The sequence below is a fragment of the Salmo salar genome, chromosome 20 (assembly GCF_965601325.2).
Source record: "Salmo salar chromosome 20, fSalSal1, whole genome shotgun sequence".
NCBI lineage: Eukaryota > Metazoa > Chordata > Actinopteri > Salmoniformes > Salmonidae > Salmo > Salmo salar.
The window spans coordinates 8,363,677-8,383,797 of NC_138310.1; the positions used below are offsets into that span (position 1 = coordinate 8,363,677).

Sequence of the window (20,121 nt, forward strand, 5' to 3'; positions counted from 1 at the left end):
TACAATCTTTGTCCCGATGTGCAGTTGCAAACCGTAGTTGGGCTTTCTTATGGTGGTTTTGGAGCAATGTCTTCTTCCTTACTGAGCGGCTTTTCAGGTTATGTCGATATAGGACTCGTTTTACTGTGGATATAGATACTTTGGTACCTGTTTCCTCCAGCATCTTCACAAGGTCCTTTGCTGTTGTCCTGAGATTGATTTGCAGTTTTCACACCAAAGTACGTTCATCTCTAGGAGACAGAATGCGTCTCCTTCCTGAGAGGTATGACGGATGCGTGGTCCCATGGTGTTTATACTTGTGTACTATTGTTTGTACAGATGAACGTGGTATCTTCAGGCATTTGGAAATTGCTCCCAAGGATGAACCAGACTTGTGGAGGTCTTGGCTGATTTCTTTAGATTTTTCCGATGATGTCAAGCAAAGAGTTACTGAGTTTGAAGATAGGCCTTGAAATGCATCCACAGGTACACCTCCAATTGACTCAAATTATGTCAATTAGCCTATCAGAAGCTTCTGAAGCCATGACATAATTTTCGGGAATTTTCAAAGCTGTTTAAAGGCACAGTCAACTTAGTGTATGTAAACTTCTGACCCACTGGAATTGTGACACCGTGAATTATAAGTGAAATAATCTGTCTGTAAACAATTGTTGCAAAAATGACTTGTGTCACGCACAAAGTAGATGTCCTAACCGACTTGCCAAAACTATAATTTGTTAACAAGAAATTTGTGGAGTGGTTGAAAAACAAGTTTTAATTATTCCAACCTATGTGTATGTAAACTTCCGAATTCAATTGTATGTACAAGGGGCATTTACCTCCCCAGGGCCCTCGCTTCACTCTGCCAACACCCATACCCACCCATTTCCACATCCAAATGACCACACAGGGAGCGAGGAAGAGGCGGCACAACTGTATTTTCATTACTTATCAAACACAACATGGAATACATGTACTAGTACTTAAATAGTAATTATACTGCTGTTCAATTGATTCATATTTTTTTTGTTAATGTTTAATGTTTAATGTTACAAGATATAACTAGATTTTTTAATCTGTCTGAAAATAACAATAAAAACATGACATGTACGAGTAGCTTCAATTTATAGCTACAACTTAAGTAAATCTTCTACTGTTCAACTAGTCAATTGATTAATTGTTTTTTAAAAATGTTTAATGTTACAAGATATTTCTAGATTTAATACAACTATCTGAATGAAAGGAGACAATGTGAATATTTAATCCTGGAGTAGTTCAAGACACAAGACAGTTCATTTAAAATTAAAATAATTAAAAGGAAACTATTACAGTGTGGGCAGGCAGAGGGTGGGTGGAGCATGTCCAGCATCTGTGTTTACTGGCATCTCTTGTTATGTGACTGACCACAGACTCAGGGATTAAGGTATCCGTCCCATGGATCTCACAAATGTTTTGGAAGACACAACATGCGTGAACAATTTCAGAGACCAGAGCAACATTCCTATCTACCTGCTTCATGACGCGTCGCCACCTGCCTTTGAGCTAACCAAAATAATTTTCTACAACCACACGTGGTTGAAGTCCTTCTCCGATTTGTTAGATGGGAATCCTTTGGTAAGCCACCTTTTCAGTGGGCAAGCTGGATCGCCAATGATGACCATGTGAACCTCAGTCCCACCAACAATCTGTGATTTCTATAAGTAACACATGAAACAAAACAAAAAATGTAATAATCAAGCTGGCTACCCCATGAATTTTGCTTAGTGACAAGTTATTTTCAGGTAGGCTACCAGTCCTCCCCTGCTCTTTGACTATGTCAATAGATTAAAATGCATACTATACTGTCCATTGGTGAGAACGGGAATTTTTCTTCTGCCTTTTCCAACACCCCTAGATATGATGGGTTAAATGTCTTGCTCAAGGGCGCAAAGGCAGAAGATGATACGTGGGATCAGAGACCAGCAGTCTAATTAGGCTACTACTTGTGCACGTGGCATTGTACTTGTGCACGTGACCTTAAAACTTCAAACTTACACAGCAAGCACAAAGCCCAGTAATAATCCCCTACCTCCTGTGGGAAAAGGTAACTGTGGCGAAGTTCCTCTGCCAAAATGTACAAGTCAGAGTTAAGAAGCACTGTTGCATCATGGGTCTTGCCAGGCCATCCAACATAGGTATCTTTGAAAGTGATATATTGTATACAATTACAGTTGTATCATTGTAACATAGGCTAGCCTTGCAAAATCTTTTAACATATATATTAATCTTTCATTATTTTCAAGCAATTTGATTGCTATATGACTATTGACATTTTGCCAATGTGACTCAATATGAATGAGTGTGATTGATATGGTTGTTAACATTACCAGTAATCACATTCTGACAGGCCTATTATGTATCAAGTGAATAATAGTTGCTTACCAATATGCGTGAGTACGATTGAGTGCCATCGTTTTTGTTGTAATAATCAGCCGGGTTTTCTTTAGGGGCAATAATTGGTATGTGTTTGCCATCTATAGTACCGGCACACATAGGAAAGCCTCTTCTCTGGAATCCTACTATGGTTCTATCAAGTTGGATACCCGTTGGCAATTTGATGTATGTTTATATTTTAAATGTACCCCCTTTTTCTCCCCAGTTTCGTGATTACGATCTTGTCTCATCGCTGCAACTCCCAAACGGGCTTGAGATAGACGAAGATCGAGTCATGCGCCCTCCCGAAACATGACCCGCTCACTTAACCTGAAATACTGTTGACCTGACGACCGAAATCAGCCTGCAGGTGCCCGGCCCGCCACAAGGAGTCGCTAGAGCGCAATGGGCCAAGTAAAGCCCCCCCGGCCAAACCCTCCCCTAACTCGGATGATGCTGGGCCAATTGTGCGCCGCCCTTATGGGACTCCCGGTCACAACACTGGGATGTAGTGCCTTAGACCGCTGCACTACTCGGGAGGCCATTGATGTATGTTTTGTACATAATATAATTTACCACCCTACAGACTTCGAGCACTAGACCACCTAATGCTGATATGCCAATGCCAAAGAGATTTGCCACGGTCCGGTATTCGCAAGTAGTTGCGAGCCACCACAACACAACGGCTATGTGTTTCTAATAGCCAAAGGCATTTCTCCATCTGGTGTTCTGCTTTTCAATGTAGGGGGCGAAACTGGGATGCGAGGTATTCAAATTACCTTTCTAATGTCAGACCACAGGTTAATGTAGTCATATTTATCATCCTCCTCTAATTCAGCTTGTAGGTATGAAATCAAATGCTATTTGTCACATGAACCGAATACAACATGTGTAGACCTTACAGTGTAAGGCTTACTTTTATGCCCTTAACCAACAATGCTGTTTAAGAAAAAGTATAAATTAAAGTAAAAAATAGATAAGTAAAAAAAGTTGTGTTCTCTTTGTATTAAAGAATGCACGTCTTCTGTGCCTTAAAAGAAAAAAAGACTGAGATTGGGAAAACAAAGGCAAAATAACGAATAATGGAACCATTTTCATCTCCATATCTTCAGTGGGTGGCATGTTTCTCTCATCGCTGCAACTCCCAAACGGGATTGAGATAGACGAAGATCGAGTCATGCGCCCTCCCGAAACATGACCCGCTCACTTAGCATCAATTCCACGCTTCAGAAGCTCCACTTTTTTTAACTGTCCGAAAGGTTATTAATTGTTGCTATCGACCTGTTACTGTAGCGACGTCTTATACAGTGCAATGGAAAGTATTCAGACCCTTTGACTTTTTCCACATTTTGTCAATCAATCTACACACAATACCCCATAATGACAAAGAAAAAACAGGTTTTTAGAAATGTTAGCAAATGTATAAAAAAAAACCCGGAAATATTACATTTACGTAAGTATTCAGACTCTTTACTCAGTAATTTGTTGAAGCACCTTTGACAGCAATTACAGCCTTCGAGTCTTCTTGGGTATGACACTACAAGCTTAGCACACCTGTATTTGGGGAGTTTCACCCAAATACACTCTGCAGATCCTCTCAAGCTCTGTCAGGTTGGATGGGGAGCATCGCTGCACAGCTATTTTCAGGTCTCTCCAGAGATGTTAGATCGGGTTCAAGTCCGGGCTCTGGTTTGGCCACTCAAGGACATTCAGAGACTTGTCCCGAAGCCACTCCTGCGTTGTCTTGGATGTGTGCTTAGGGTTGTTGTCCTGCTGGAAGGTGAACCTTCCAAGCCACAGTCTGAGGTCCTGAGCACTCCGAAGCAGGATCTCTCTATACTTTGCTTCGTTAATCTTTTCCTCTATCCTGACTAGTCTCCCAGTCCCTGCCGCTGAAAAACATCCCCACAGCATGACGCTGCCACCACCATGCTTCACCGTAGGGATGGTGCCAGGTTTCTTCCAGACGTGACACTTGGCTTTCAGGCCAAAGAGTTCAATCTTAGTTTCATCAGACCCGAGAACCCTGTTTCTCATGGTCTGAGAGTCTTTAGGTGGCTTTTGTCAAACTCCAAGCAGGTTGTCATATACCTTTTACTGAGGAGTGGCTTCTGTCTTGCCACTCTACCATAAAGGCCTGATTGGTGGAGTGCTGCAGAGATGGTTGTCCTTCTGGAAGATTCCCCCATCTCCACAGAGGAACTCTGGAGCCATATCAGAGTGACCATCGGGTCACATCCCTAACCAAGGCCCTTCTGCCCCGATTGCTCATGGAGGCCACTGTGTTCTTGGGGCCCTTCAATGATGCAGATATGTTTTGGTACCCTTCCCCAGATCTGTGCCTTGACACAATCCTGTCTCGGAGCTTTATGGACAATTCCTTTGACCTCATGGCTTGGACCTTATATAGACAGGTGTGTGCCTTTCCAAATCATGTCCAATCAATTTAATTTATCACAGATGGACTCCAATCAAGTTGTAGAAACATCTCAAGGATGATCAATGGAAACAGGATGCAACCTGAGCTCAATTTCGAGTCTCGTAGCAACCGGTCTGAATACTTACGTAAAGTTATTTATTTTTTTATTTTATTTTGAATACATTTGCAAACATTTCTAAAAACCTGTTGTCATTATGGGGTATTGGGTGTAGATCGATGAGGAAAAATATTTATTTAACAAGGCTATAATGTAACAGCGTGTAAAAAGTGAAGAGGTCTGAATACTTTTGAGAATGCACTGTATATTGAAAAGGGTATCAGTTAGAGGGAAAGGCTGTTTGTCCAGTTCATCTGAGGTTTGTAATATAACGTAACGATACTTCAACCAGGCCCAGCTATATCTTCTGGCAGGACTTCTTTGCTACCTTTCATCTCAGTTTGGCCAGATACTTCTGAGGGAACTCAGTGCTTTCCAGACATTCCATGAGGTGTGTGTGTTGAGCATGTAACATGACCACCATGCCGACTCACATCAATAAACTTCTTGTGGAATCGAATATTGAAATGCAATGCATTGAAATGTGTGCGCTCACTGTGCACCTCTCAGATTCCACAATAGATTCTCAGATTCCCTTTGTTTCTCTTTTCTTTCACACGGGCACAAAGACACACACACGGACACAGTTGTCCTTCTGTCAGCCAGGTAACAGTTGTGGTCGAACAGCGGGGTGAGGGTACCGTTCTTCCACTCGACCAGGATCTCTCCGCAATGTAGGGATTGAGAGCGGGCCGGCTGCATGGGATGCTGCGTTAGCGGGGCTCTCTCGCTAGGCAAAGGGGAACCCGGCTGACTCATCACCCCCGTAGGAGTGTAAAACTTCAGCACACACACAACCTTCTTCTTCCTGGGAGATGGAAACCATGTGTTTGTAGTTACACACACACACAGACACAAGTCACACTGTTTTTTCTTCATGGAAAATTACCATCTAGTTCTCATTTGTAATTTTGCAACTGAGTGTGGGCAGTTGTGGTTATAGTAGTCTTAAAAAGTAGTTTGTGATGCAGTTGTAGTTCTGGGTTATTTAAGTCATTTGAGAAAAAAATCTTACTAACTACAGGGTCATCAACAATCTTTGGAGCATAATTCACATTCAGGGGGAACTTAGACAATTCTGAATGGAATTCAGAATGTAGTAGGCCTAATACTGGATCCAATATGTCTGTTTATGGATAGTATTACTGACAAGCTACATTTCCATTAGGCCCCTTGTTAGTGGACCAGTAGTGGTACAGGGGAGTAGACAGTAGTGTGCAGGTTCTCACCTGTTGTGGTGGATGTTGAGGATGAGTATGACAGTCCCCAGCGCCAGAGCCAGGGAGCTCAGCACCAGCACGGTCACTTTCTAGCCAAACTCTATACAACACACACACTGATGGACAAACTCTCAGAAAATCAACAGTTCAGACTCAACAAACATTTTTCAACTCTAGCAAACCTCTGGACCCTCGTGTAAAGGTCGTTCGAACTCTGTGATTCTCTTCTCTAGAGCCACCCTATGGTGGATAAGTAACATAGTAGAATGCCCCACAGCCAATCTGGGCAGATTGCTCCTTGGTTTGCTTTTGTTTTTATTTGAAGGTATACTCAATGCAAACCCATAAACGTTACATCTGACTTTCAAGATTTTATTTCATGTGAAATGGTCTCAACAGGGAGTTATAGTTTTCCTTCCACACCCTTCCGGAAAGGCTTTGTTTTTTCCATTTATGTTTTGAGGTTGGACTTCAACACGTATAGCACTTTAGCACGTAGGGCGCACCGATTGGTGTCACCTCATCAGTCAGTATGTGTTTTACCTGTGCTGGTTTTCCATCTCATTTGTGGGAAGGTGATTCATCTGTGCTGGTCCAGGTGATATTTAACAGTGGCTGGCCCAGTACTCCAGTTGTCTTGAGAGATGTGGAGGGTCAAAACCTTCCTTTGTCTGATTTTGTTTTGTGCCACTTTTTTAGTTCGCTTCCTGTCTTTAAGCTTGGTGAGGGTTTTTCGTTTGTTTGCCTCTTCTTGGGCAAATTTTGTGGGCGCTCATAGTGGGTACCTTTTAGGTTCCACTTGTTTTTTCTAGTCAACTTTAAGTGGACACCCCCATGAGTATCTTTCAGAACCCCTCCTAAAACCCCACCTGTTTCGTTTGGTTGTTGGTCAGTGACTTTGTTAGTTCCCGCTTCTGTTTGAGTGCCATTTTTGGTTTTCTTGCTGGGAATGTAACATTTCCCAACTCACCATAGTCCACGGTGAAGAATGTCATTGAGGGGTCCTCAGGGTCCGTGGCGCTTTGAGACAGGTGAGAGGGCTCTGTCCCAGGGTCCATTTCAGTAGTGTTAGGGGCAGCCACACCATCCCCTGGAACTGGAGGGGAGAAACACATCAGCATTAGAGTAGCAAGGCTCAAGCCACGCTCACCTTAGAATACACCTCTCGTTGCCATCATTGGCTGTATTTGAGAAGTGGATCATCTATTTGTCAACTATTTGTCATTTCACGATTACTTTCAGAATGCCAATGTGTTCAGCCTGAAACATGGCATGTAATTATCCTGACGCTCAAATCAAATCAAATGTATTTATATAGCCCTTCTTACATCAGCTGATATATCAAAGTGCTGTACAGAAACCCAGCCTAAAACACCAAACAGCAAGCAATGCAGGTGTAGAAGCACAACTCACCATTGTTACAGCCCCACCTTCCTTTGTCACAGACCCTATGAAAATATACTGAACAATATCCTGAAAAACTCCCCAGTCCTTATGTCTATGACTGAAATGACAGCCACCCTGCATTTAAGAGCATGCTGTGTTGGTTGTGTCTTAACTGATGGCAGGCACAACACAAACACCTCCGTTATGCAAAATAGGGCCTAAACTACAACATATGCAAAAAATCATGTGCAAAAAAATTATGAATGATTTGATAATTGATGTTAAATGATGTAATAGTTTGACAACCCCTGTTCGTAAGCTTTTAAATGATAACAAACACAACCTTTTATATTTTCCAGTGATGATGACATGGCTATCTCATGGTATGGTGGGGTACGGAAAATGGCTCAACTTTAAGCCCCTCTATCTCCTAAATGTTTTGGCATTAGGTCCAAAAAGCTACTTTTCTGTGGAAAAGTATTAGGGCCAAGTGAAGAGGAAAAAATAAATAAACGGTGATGGGTGGTAGTACTTGGATTTTTTTTCACATGGATAGTACTTTAAAAAATATATATATTTCGAGAATAAAGTTGAAGTACATTTTTGAGAATATATATATATATATAAATAGTTTTTTTACAACTGAACTGATTTAGGCTTGCCATAACATGGGTTGAATATTTATTAACTCAAGACACTTCAGCTTTTCATTTTTAATTAATTTGTAAAAAAAAACATTGAATTCCACTTTGACATTATGGGATATTGTGTGTAGGCCAGTGACACATCTCAATTTAATCCATTTTAAATTCAGGCTGTAACACAACAAAATGTGGAAAAGGTCAAGGGGTGTGATTACTTTCTGAAGGTGGAGACAAATGGGTTGTGTGAGTGTGTATGTGTGTCGGAGGTAAAAAGTAGGTACAAAACAAACGGCCATCAATCTAATGATCTAATACACTCGTTCAAACAGGCGTCACTGGGCACGCATGCACGCTTATCAATCTAATAACTTGTTCAAACAGGTTTCATTGCACACACACACACACACACAGTTTCCCCCTGGCAACTTCGACTACAGGCAAACACTCTTCCAACGGCCATGGTACGTTATGAGCAAACAAAAAAACTATCTTGGCACTCTCACTAACTCTGAAGAGACCTGAGGTTGAATCCCTGTCAGTCTGCCCTCCGAATTCATTACAATGTTTTGCTGCGTAGCGTAGGCAAACACCTTGCATAGCCCACATACACTGGGTACCAGTCTTTTAGCTAACAATCCGCTCCTTGCCACTCCTGTCTTTGACAAATGACAGGAGTGGCAACGAGTGTAATGTAGTAGCTGAATAGAGACGGCAAAGCTGCCATACATTAGGTTAGAGAATCTTACTGCATATGGATGTTCAGAATATGAGGGAACAAAAAATCTGTGAATAATGACAACTATTAATGAATTACTTTAACCATAGTGCTTTACTGAGAATAGTATATCCCCCCTATGACAACTATCCTCCTAACGATCATAGGCTATCTTGGGATCCTGGAGATCAGGGGCTATGCGTGTGTATGTTTCCCATGTCAAGCTGCTCCCCAAATTTGCTACAACAACGCTATTTTGCAGTATCTTTAGCGGGACTAGATTGAAAACCCCAACCTGTAGGCTAATAGTACTCTATTGGGCAAGTAAAGTATAAGCCTATCCAACCACTGCGGGAGGAATGACGCAGGGATCTTACGCAAATGTGTCTGTGGAATCAGAGGCAACTCAAGAGGATCCCTCCTGCCTGTTTGAATGTATTCATGGGGGGATTCTCCCTTTTTCAAAATAATCATTGATCTATATATACTGAAGCAAAAAAATTATGCAACATGTAAAGGTCCCATGTTTCATGAGCTGAAATAAAAGATCCCATTAATGTTCCATACGCACAAAAACCTTATTTTTCGCACATTCTGTGCACACATTTGTTTACATCCCTGTTAGTGAGCATTTATCCTTTGCCAAGATAATCCATCCACGTGTGGTATATCAAGAAGATGATTAAACAGCATGATCATTACACAGGTGCACCTTGTGCTGGGGACAATAAAAGGCCACTCTAAAAGGTGCAGTCACACAACACAATGCCACAGATGTCTCAAGTTTTGAGGGATAGAGCAATGGGCATGCTGACTGCAGGAATCTCCCCCAGAGCTGTTGGCAGATCATGTAATGTTGATTTCTCTACCAATGTTGTTTTAGAGATTTGGGCTGTATGTCCAACTGGCCTAACAACCGCAGACCACGTGTAATGAAGCCAGGCCAGAACCTCCACATCTAGCTTCTTCACCTGCGGGATCATCTGAGACAAGTCACCCGGACAGCTGATGAAATTGAGGAGTATTTCTGTCTGTAATAAAGTCCTTTTCTCGGGCAAAACTCATTTTGGTTGGCTGGGCCTGGCTCCCCAGTGGGTGGGCCAATGCCATGGCTGTGCCGGTGCCCAGTCATGTGAAATCAATAGATTAGGGTCTAATTCATATTATTTAAATTGACTGATTTCGTTATATGAACTTTAAATAAGTAAAATCTTTCAAATGATTGCATGATATGTTTATAATTTTGTTCTGTATAAATATAGGCCTAATTAGATCCATGATGATGAAATGTCATAGGCTATATATAAAGAAATAATCACTGATCTGATCTGACATGACTTGATTGATTGTTCACTGACTCTTCACACCTGCTTTTCAAGAGACTTTTGCACCTACACTTACTCCCACTCACTCAACCACTCTTACATACAGTGCCTTCAGAAAGTATTCATACGCCTTGATTTATTCAACATTTAGTTGTTACAGCCTGAATAAAAAATGGATAGAATTTTTGTCACCCATATACACGCAATACCCCATAATGACAAAGTGAAAATATGTTTTTGGAAATGTTTGCATATTGATTGAAAATGAAATACAGATATCACATTAACATAAGTATTCACACCCCCGAGTCAAGTTAGAATTACCTTTGGCAGTGATTACAGCTGTGAGTCTTTCTGGGTAGGTCTCTAAGATCTTTGCACACCTGGATTGTACAATATTTACACATTATTCTTTTAAAAATTCTTAAAACTCTGTCTAGTTGCTTTTCAAGCCATGCCATGGATTTTCAAGACGATTTAAGTCAAAACTGTAACTAGGCCGCTCAGGAACCTTCAATGTCATCTTGGTAAGCAACTCCAGTGTATAATTAACTTGTGTTTTAGGTATTTGTCCTGCTGAAAGTTTGAATTCATCTCCCAGTGTGTCACAGCTGTCGTAGTGGAGAGAAGACCAAGGCGCAGCGGGTATGTGGATACTCATAGTTTTTTAATAAACTCAAGTAAAGCATCCACAGGAAAACCAACAATAAACACGACAGCAACAGTTTTGCAGGCACACAAAACGCAGTGCAAAAACAACTACCCACAAACACAAAGACAAACACACCCTATTATATAGGACTCCCAATAAAATGCAACTCAACACACCTGCCTTCAATTGGGAGTCCCATCCCAATTAACTATACATAGAAAACGAACCTAGAACCTATACCCACAACTAACTAAACATAGAAATACATAAACACAGAGCAGTGCCCAAAACCCCCGGAATACATAAATAAAACGACCTACTACCTACACCACCACCCCGAACCATATAAAACAAATACCCTCTGCCACATCCTGACCAAACTCCAACAACAACTAACCCTTAACTGGTCAGGACGTGACACAGTGTCTGGTTGGAAAGCAGACTGAACCAGGTTATCCTCTAGCATGTTGCCCGTGCTTAGCTCCATTCTGTTTATTTTTTATTCTGAAAAACTTCCCAGTCCATAAATGATGACAAGCATACCCATAACATGATGCAGCCACCACTATGATTGAAAATATGGAGACTGGTACTCTGTAATGTGTTGCATTGGATTTTCCCCAAACATAACACTTTGTATTCAGGACAAAAAGCGAATTGCTTTGCTACATTTTTTTGCAGTATTATTTTAGTGCCTTGTTACAAATATTAAGCGTGTTTTGGAATATTTTTATTCTCTACAGGCTTCATTCTTTTCACTCTGTCAATTATGTTAGTATTGTGGAGTAACTACAATGTTGTTGATCCATCCTCAGTTTTCTCCTATCACAGCCATTATACTCTGCAACTTTTTTAAAGTCACCATTGGCCTCGTGGTGAAATCCCTGTGGTTTCCTTCCTCTCCGGCAACTGAGTTAGGAAGGACACCTGTATCTTTGTAGTGACTGACTGGGTGTTTTATTACAGCGTCCAAAGAGTAATTAATAACCACCATGCTCAAAGAGATATTCAATGTCTGCTTTTTTTTTTACCTATCTACCAATAGATGCCATTCTTTGCGAGGCATTGGAAAACCTCCCTGGTCTTTATACTTGAATCTGTGTTTTAAATTCACTGCTCGACTGGGGGACCTCACAGATAATTGTATGTGTGAGGTACAGAGATGAGGTTGTCATTCAAAAATCATGTTAAATCCTTTTATTGCACACAGAGTGAGTCCATGCAACTTATTTTGTGACTTGTTAAGCAAATATTTACACCTGAACTTATTTAGGCTTACCATAACAAAGGGGTTGAATACTTATTGACTCGAGACATTTCAGCTTTTAATTTTTACTTAATTAGTCAACTTTTGAAAAACACAATTACACTTTGGCGTTATGGGGTATTGTGTGTAGGCCAGTGAAAAAAATCTCAATTTAAACCATTTTAGATTCAGGCTGTTACACAACTAAATGTGGAAAAAGTAAAAGGTATTGTGAATACTTTCTGAAAGCACTGTATACAGTCACCTTTGGAAAATGTATCATGTTCATTAATTACATCGTAACTCAAGTTAAACTATTTTACTGAAGGCATTTTTGACTGCATTACAGTTCACTCAAACTTTTCTAAAGGCAATTCCGCTGTGTAGCCTGCTCATAAATATAGTAATATTATTGTTTTGGGACTGTACATGTTGAATCTTGTTAAGACTGGTACTCTACTGCCCCCTAGTGTTAAATGACCGTACTGTTACCCAGTATACTGTGCAATATGAGATTTTAGTTAGACTCTTGGTTAGATTTTATTTGGGTTAGTTCTATACGACCATACCTTACCTAGACCAGTGCTTGCTCCATACAGTAGCCGAATGAATATAGAATCTAAGATGATTTTCTATATTCATTCGGGCTACTGTATGGAGCAAGCACTGGTCTAGGTAAGGTATGGTCGTATAGAACTAACCCAAATAAAATCTAACCAAGAGTCCAACTAAAATCTCATATTGCCCACTTGGCACAAGCTGCCATGAAGGCCATAGGTGTGAGGCAGCATCCGTCCCTGCAAATCATTTAGATAGACTGTTATCAGGCAGGCCCAGATTTTATTTTCGCACCCCTCCCACATAGGCTAGCCTACTTTACCCAGAGTATCAGCTTCTATAGCACTCCTTTATAATACCTAAATCAGAAATAAGTGAAAGCTGAGCTCAGTGAGAATGTGTAAGGGCAGTGTGCAATATTAGGTAGGTGTACAATAGTTAGTTGGGCTTGGATCAGCAACAGTTAAGATGGAGTCAGAGGATCAGGCCCAAAAATAGGTGGTATTTATTGAACAGTGCAGATGATGAAGGCTGGATCTGAACAATCACCTTACTTGGCCAATAGCAATAATAATCATTATATTAAAGCCATACAGATGCAATATATCCATCAAGTTTCACTGATTATTGTTCTCATTTGCCGCCGTCACATAATGGCTGATTTGGATTGATGCATTATTATTCAAAGACAAGTCTCAGGCAGTTTAGCTGTGCAGTTAAGGCTATGTGGGTTAGATAACAATGACATTACAAACCTGCAGCTACAATAGAAGACTGATTATTGCTACAGGTAAGTACTTATATAGCTAGCAGCATACTGATGAATAGGTCTCTCGCATCTGTCAAAAATGAGTGTTTATAGTGTACCAGTGCAAGATGTTTCAGGTGTACATGAAGGAAAGCGGGAACCACGCAATGGGGGTCGGTCTATCTCTTGAAGATAGGGGTGAATGCATTATTGGAGTGGATGTTGGTGTTTATACAACGGGTGGGTCTAATCCTGAATGCTGATTGGTTAAAATCGTATTCCAGCCAGTGTCTATTCCACAAGTTACCACCGGCTAAACCTATAACGTTAAAATGTCTATTTACTCTGTTCCATCTGACTGCCCAATCCACGGTCTCATCAGCCCAGCCAAGCAATTTATAAACTTGATCTCCACTATAAAAAGCATAGACTAACATTTAGCTTACAACTGCGGAAATTTGTATTAACCTTGCTGTCTGTCTCTCCAACATTTGAAGCATTGTTTCAATATTCAAATCTGAACTCCAGCTGTCCCATAGTAATGAAAGCATCTGGAGTCGGGACGAGACAGACAGGCAGGCAGCGTTTCTCAGCCAGTCAAAATCATGAATCAGCTGAGATCATTTTTATGGATATATACAAGGAAATGTCAATTGAAAAAAGGTAAAACTAAACAAAGTGCAGCTAGTTTGCTGGCTTTCCAGCTTCAGTTTGAAATTATTGTGTTAGCTGTGTTGTTGGCTAGCTGCTCTGAAGAACAATTCCCTGACGAGTGAGCACATTTTTAATGCCAGGTGAAATCGCGCCTCATTAGCTCATTGTTGTGGATGTATCCAAATAAATGTCACTAGAAAACAGTTTAAACAAATGCAAATGCAGCTACTTTGCTGTTATTCTGGCTGATTTTGATGTGACTATAAGCTAGCTGTAGTTGGCTAGCTCGCAAGCAAGGGATAAGAACACTGCCAGCCAGTATGGCAATGGAACATTTAGAACGAATGACTGGGTCGCGTCCATAGATACAGAACAAAAAGACTGTATGACTGGGTCGCGTCCATAGATACACAACAAAAAGACTGAATGACTGAATGACACGGTTCGCCAGCTGTATCAATATATCCTTCAAACACCGGCTTCGAGGGCATTATCACTTAAATAAAATGAAAAACTGGGCCAGTTGGGTATGTTTGCTGTTGACAAAGCCTGCTCCCGCCTTCCCTCTCACGGGTGCTCAAGGGCGCCAGACTGCCTGTCATTACGCACACCTGTCACCATCATTACGCCCACCTGCGCTTCATTGGAACCACCTGGACTCCATCACTATGTGTTCACTCCCTGTACCCGCTTCTCATCTCCAGTGTCGATCCTTACAGCTGTGGGTCAGAATGATAACATCCTCCCATGGCTGCAGGTTCAGGGTAGGCCGTCATTGTAAATAAGAATTTGTTCTTAACTGACTTGCCTAGTTAAATAAAATAACAATACAATTCTCGAGTTGTACTTATGTTAGGCCCTGATATGGCTGTGGGCTACACTAGTTCATTTAGCAGAGAAGATTTGCTGAAAATTTCGTGGCATTAATTTATATTATTTTATAGTATAAAGAATACAAGTGAACATAGCTGAATAAAATAGAAAGGATATTTTCTCCAAATGATTTGAGGGAGTGCGCACATGCGGCTATTCTATGTTGAGCGGTTAACAAAGAAACAGGTCCTCCTATAAGCTTAATTTAGAGTTATTTATGCAACTTTAGTTGTAATACAAATGTTGGACTATATGTTTAGATGTTTAATACATTCTACTGCTGCATGATGCGACTCTAATGATGATTTGAAAAAAGTTGCACAAAAGGCACGAGCTCTGCTTTGTTTTTTGGCGCAGGCTACACACACTTGATCAGTCTCTCATTTTGACAAGCACTTGATAATTGTAATGGCCGTCGTTAGAATTAGACCAAGGTGCAGCGGAGGATGTGTTCATCTTCAGGAATTTATTACAGAAAGAACACGTTAGACAAAAAACAAGAAACCGACAGCCAAACAGTCCTATCAGGTGCAAACACTAAACAGAAACAATTACCCACAAAACCCAAAGAAAAAACATGCTCCTTATGTGTGACTCCCAATCAGCAACAACGAGCTTCAGCTGTGCCTGATTGGGAGCCACACACGGCCCAAAACAAAGAAATACAAAAACATAGAAAAAGGAACATAGAACGCCCACCCAATGTAACACCCTGGCCTAACCAAAATAAAGAACAAAAACCCCTCTCTATGGCCAGGGCGTTACAGTACCCCCCCCCCCCAAGGTGCGGACTCCGGCTGCAAAACCTGACACTGAAGGGGAGGGTCCGGGTGGGCCTTCTTACGGCGGCGGCTCAGGTGCGGGACGTGGCCTCTGTTCCACCCTTGGCGTCACCCTCTTAGGTGGCGCACCTGGCCGCGCCGAAGGTCTGTTGGGCGACCCTGACTGCGCCCGGCTGGCGGGCAGCCCTGGTTGCACCCGGCTGGAGGGTGGCGATGGCTGCGCCCGGCTGGCGGGCGGCGATGGCTGCGCCCGGCTGGCGGGCGGCGATGGTTGCGCCCGGCTGGCGGGCGTCCCTGGCTGCGCCCGGCTGGTGGGCGTCCCTGGCGGCTCCGGCGGCACTGACCCAGGATTCACCAGGCTGGGGAGATATGAAGGAGGCCTGGCCCTGGGCGCAGGCACAGGACTCACCAGTCTGGCGGGCGGCTCTGGCGGCTCCGGCGGCTCCGGGCTGGCGGGCGGCTCTGGCGGCTCTGGCCCAGGACTCACCAGGCTGGGGAGACATGAAAGAGGCCTGGCCCTAGGCGTAGGCACAGGACTCACCGGGCTGGCGGGCGGCTCTGACTGCTCTGGACAGGCGGGCGGCTCTGGCGGCTCCGGACAGGCGGGCGGCTCTGGCGGCTCCGGACAGGCGGGCGGCTCTGGCGGCTCCGGACAGGCGGGCGGCTCTGGCGGCTCCGGACAGGCGGGCGGCTCTGGCGGCTCCTGACTGGTGGGCGGCTCTGGCGGCTCCTGACTGGCGGGCGGCTCTGGCGGCTCCTGACTGGCGGGCGGCTCTGGCGGCTCCGGACTGGCGGGCGGCTCTGGCGGCTCCGGACTGGCGGGCGGCTCTGGCGGCTCCGGACTGGCGGGCGGCTCTGGCGGCTCCGGACTGGCGAGACCCACTGGAGGCCTAGTCCTGGGAAGTGGCACAGGACGGATCAGGATGGGGAGACCCACTGGAGGCCTGGTCCGAGGAGGAGGCACAGGCTTAACCAGGATGGGGAGACCCACTGAAGGCCTGGTCCGTGGAGGCGACACAGGAGAGACCAGGATGGGGAGACCCACTGGAGGCCTTGTCCGAGGAGCAGGCACAGGACTGACCAGCATGGGGAGACCCACTGGAGGCCTGGTCCGAGGAGGAGGCACAGGACTGACCAGGATGGGGAGACCCACTGGAGGCCTGGTCCGAGGAGGAGGCACAGGATAAACCGGGCTGTGGGGGAGCACTGGAGTTCTGGTACGGACGCTCTTTACCCACACTCCAGGCTGAAAGCCCACTTTGGCCCGGCACGGGCGGAGAGCAGGCATTGGGCGAACTGGACCCTCCCAACGCCCTGGAGACACAGTGCGCAGAGCTGGTGCAGGATACCCTGGCCCGAAAAGGCGCACTGGAGATCAGACGCGCTGAGCTGGCACAACCCGTCCTGGCTTGATGCCTGCCCTTGCATGGCACTTGCGGGGGGCTGGTATGTAGCGCACCGGGCTTTGAACGCATACTGGGGACACCGTGCGCTTTACCGCATAATACGGTGCCTGACCAGTACTGCGCTGCCTGCCGTAAGCACGGGGAGTTGGCCCAGAATTCCTTCCTGGTTCCGCCATACTCCCCGTGTGCCCCCCCCCCCTAAAAAATGTTGTGGGCTGCCTCTCGTGCCTGCTGCGCTCCCTTTCCTCATACCAGCGCCTCTCAGCTATCACCGCCTCGATCTCCCACTGCGGGCGGCGATACTCCCCAGCTTGAGCCCATGGTCCACCTTTATCCAGTAATTCCTCCCATCTCCAGGAATCCTGAACGATCCTCTCCATTTTCTCCAAAGTCCATGAGTCCTTCTCCTGGTGCCTCTCCTTCCTCCGCTGCTTGGTCTTCTTGTGGTGGGTAATTCTGTAACGGCCGTCATTAGAATTAGGCCAAGGTGCAGCGGAGGATGTGTTCATCTTCAGGAATTTATTACAGAAAGAACACGTTAGACAAAAAACAAGAAACCGACAGCCAAACAGTCCTGTCAGGTGCAAACACTAAACAGAAACAATTACCCACAAAACCCAAAGGAAAAACATGCTCCTTATGTGTGACTCCCAATCAGCAACAACGAGCTTCAGCTGTGCCTGATTGGGAGCCACACACGGCCCAAAACAAAGAAATACAAAAACATAGAAAAAGGAACATAGAATCACCAACCAATGTAACACCCTGGCCTAACCAAAATAAAGAACAAAAACCCCTCTCTATGACCAGGGCGTTACAATAATCCCCTTTGTGTGGTTGTGATGCTCCCTAATATAATCCATGCCTTTTGTGGCCACTGGCAATTGTGCCCTTGGACTGAATATAATAATTGTAATTCCATTCTCCCGAATGTGTGCTCAGAAGCACCACGTGGCTCTCTCAGATATCTCAATTCTTATTAGCCAATGCCCATCACGTGATCAGGTCCTTCACACGGGCATCACGGGTCCTTCTCACAGGCTACAAGTGAAGACAGACACATCGGGGATACAACTGTGTGTGTCCTTATCGAATTCCGAGGTGCATATTGAAGATGTTGGAAGAACTGTCCACATTTACTTTTTGTCAGCCAACAAGATGAGTAGGCCTAACGAACAGTCAATCTACTATCCCCCATAGTACAAAAGTTGACCTATTCTATTGATCACCTTGTCCTGCTGTGCGAGAAAGAAATATTCCAAACATAGTCTGGGACAGTTGTGAGATGTGATAGATCCTAAATTAATACAACGACTAGTATCAAGCAATGAGGCTGATGCAACAGATCAGAATGTTTAGCTTAAAAATGTTGATAAGCTAATAGGCTATTTCTTCATGTCACACCCTGATCGGTTTCACCTGTCTTTGTGCTTGTCTCCACCCCCCTCCAGGTGTCGCCCATCTTCCCCATTATCCCATGAGCATTTATACCTGTGTTCTCTGTTTGTCTGTTGCCAGTTCATCTTGTCTTGTCAGGTCTTACCAGTGTGCTTTCCTGTTTTCCTGTTTCTCATGTTCTGTTTCCTAGTTTTTCCCGGTTCTGACCATTCTGCCTGCTCTGACCCTGAGCCTGCCTGCCGTCCTGTACCTGCTTGACTCTGACCTGATTACGAACCTCTGCCTGCCCTGACCCCGAGCCTGCCTGCTGTCCTGTACCTGTCTGACTCTGACCTGATTATGAACCTCTGCCTGCCCTGACCCCGAGCCTGCCTGCCATCCTGTACCTGTCTGACTCTGACCTGATTATGAACCTCTGCCTGCCCTGACCCCGAGCCTACCTGCCATCCTGTACCTGCCTGACTCTGACCTGATTATGAACCTCTGCCTGCTCTGACCCCGAGCCTACCTGCCGTCCTGTACCTGCCTGACTCTGACCTGATTACGAACCTCTGCCTGTCCTTGACTTGCCCTTTGCCCCATGTTATAATAGATTAGATGTGTCTGCATCTGGGTCATATCCTGAGTCGTGATACTTCATATTATAAGCACAACAATACACACGCAGCATTAGGCTATAAGCACTAATGTTCCAAAATTCAATCAATTAGCCGGAAAACAACATTCGCAAATGTGACCGCAAATACGATTATGCATATAATGCTTTATTATGGTGGAAATTATCTTCCCCAAACTTGAAACTCATGTGCTGCCTGTGTATACCAGTTAGGCTCTACAGCGGTTATAAAGCAGATTAATGTGTTTCATTTTAAGAAGTTAATTGACCACTTTAGTTGAGATACAAACCTTATCAAAACATATAGGACTAGGGGCTAGGCTACATGAAGTGTGCGACTATAATTTGAAAAAGTCTTTCCTTAATATATCATTCACAAGTGAGAAACAATGTGCTTAATATTAGGACTGCTGAGAAATAAATATAGTAGTTCTAGACTACAGAAAGCTGATGGGATCCTCCTCTTTTTAGTAGAGGCCATCAAAACTCAGTTTTCTCACGCAATTGCATAGCTTATAGAAATGTTGCGCAACATGAGCTCATGGTCTCTCATTAAGTGTTCGATAACATTTGCATTGATGTCAGAGTGATTAGAGGGACAATAGAGTGCTGAGGACCAAGCAGTTAGCAAGTTTGGTAGGCTACTAATGACCATCAGCAGCATCAGAGCTTGGAGAAGCCTAGTTACTGTGACTATAAGGTCACGTGGAATTTGACTGCGGTCATGATTCGTGACCACCAGTGTGGCAGTAATACGGTCACAGTAACAGCCCTATGTAACACTTCATGTTGAAAATACATTACCTGGCATGTAACCTATCCTTTCAACGTGGACATCCATAGTGACATGTCCTGAGGTGAGACAACCCCTTGACTTTTACTTCACACCATGCTGAGCAGATTGGATTGCAGGATGAGTAAGGAAAACAAATCAGGACACGTACATCCATCCATCCATCGAAAAGTGATG

General features: G+C 43.9%; 1 long non-coding RNA gene across 1 annotated transcript; it reads right to left on the bottom strand.

Moving 5' to 3' along the window:
- Nucleotides 1-989: 989 nt before the first annotated feature.
- On the bottom strand, nucleotides 990-10,741 carry LOC123729318 (uncharacterized). Its single transcript, XR_006761092.2, has 3 exons — nucleotides 10,543-10,741; nucleotides 7,119-7,244; nucleotides 990-1,673 (listed from the first exon to the last, which is right to left on the bottom strand). It is a non-coding gene; the product is annotated as an uncharacterized LOC123729318 (long non-coding RNA).
- Between the last annotated feature and the right edge of the window lie 9,380 nt (nucleotides 10,742-20,121).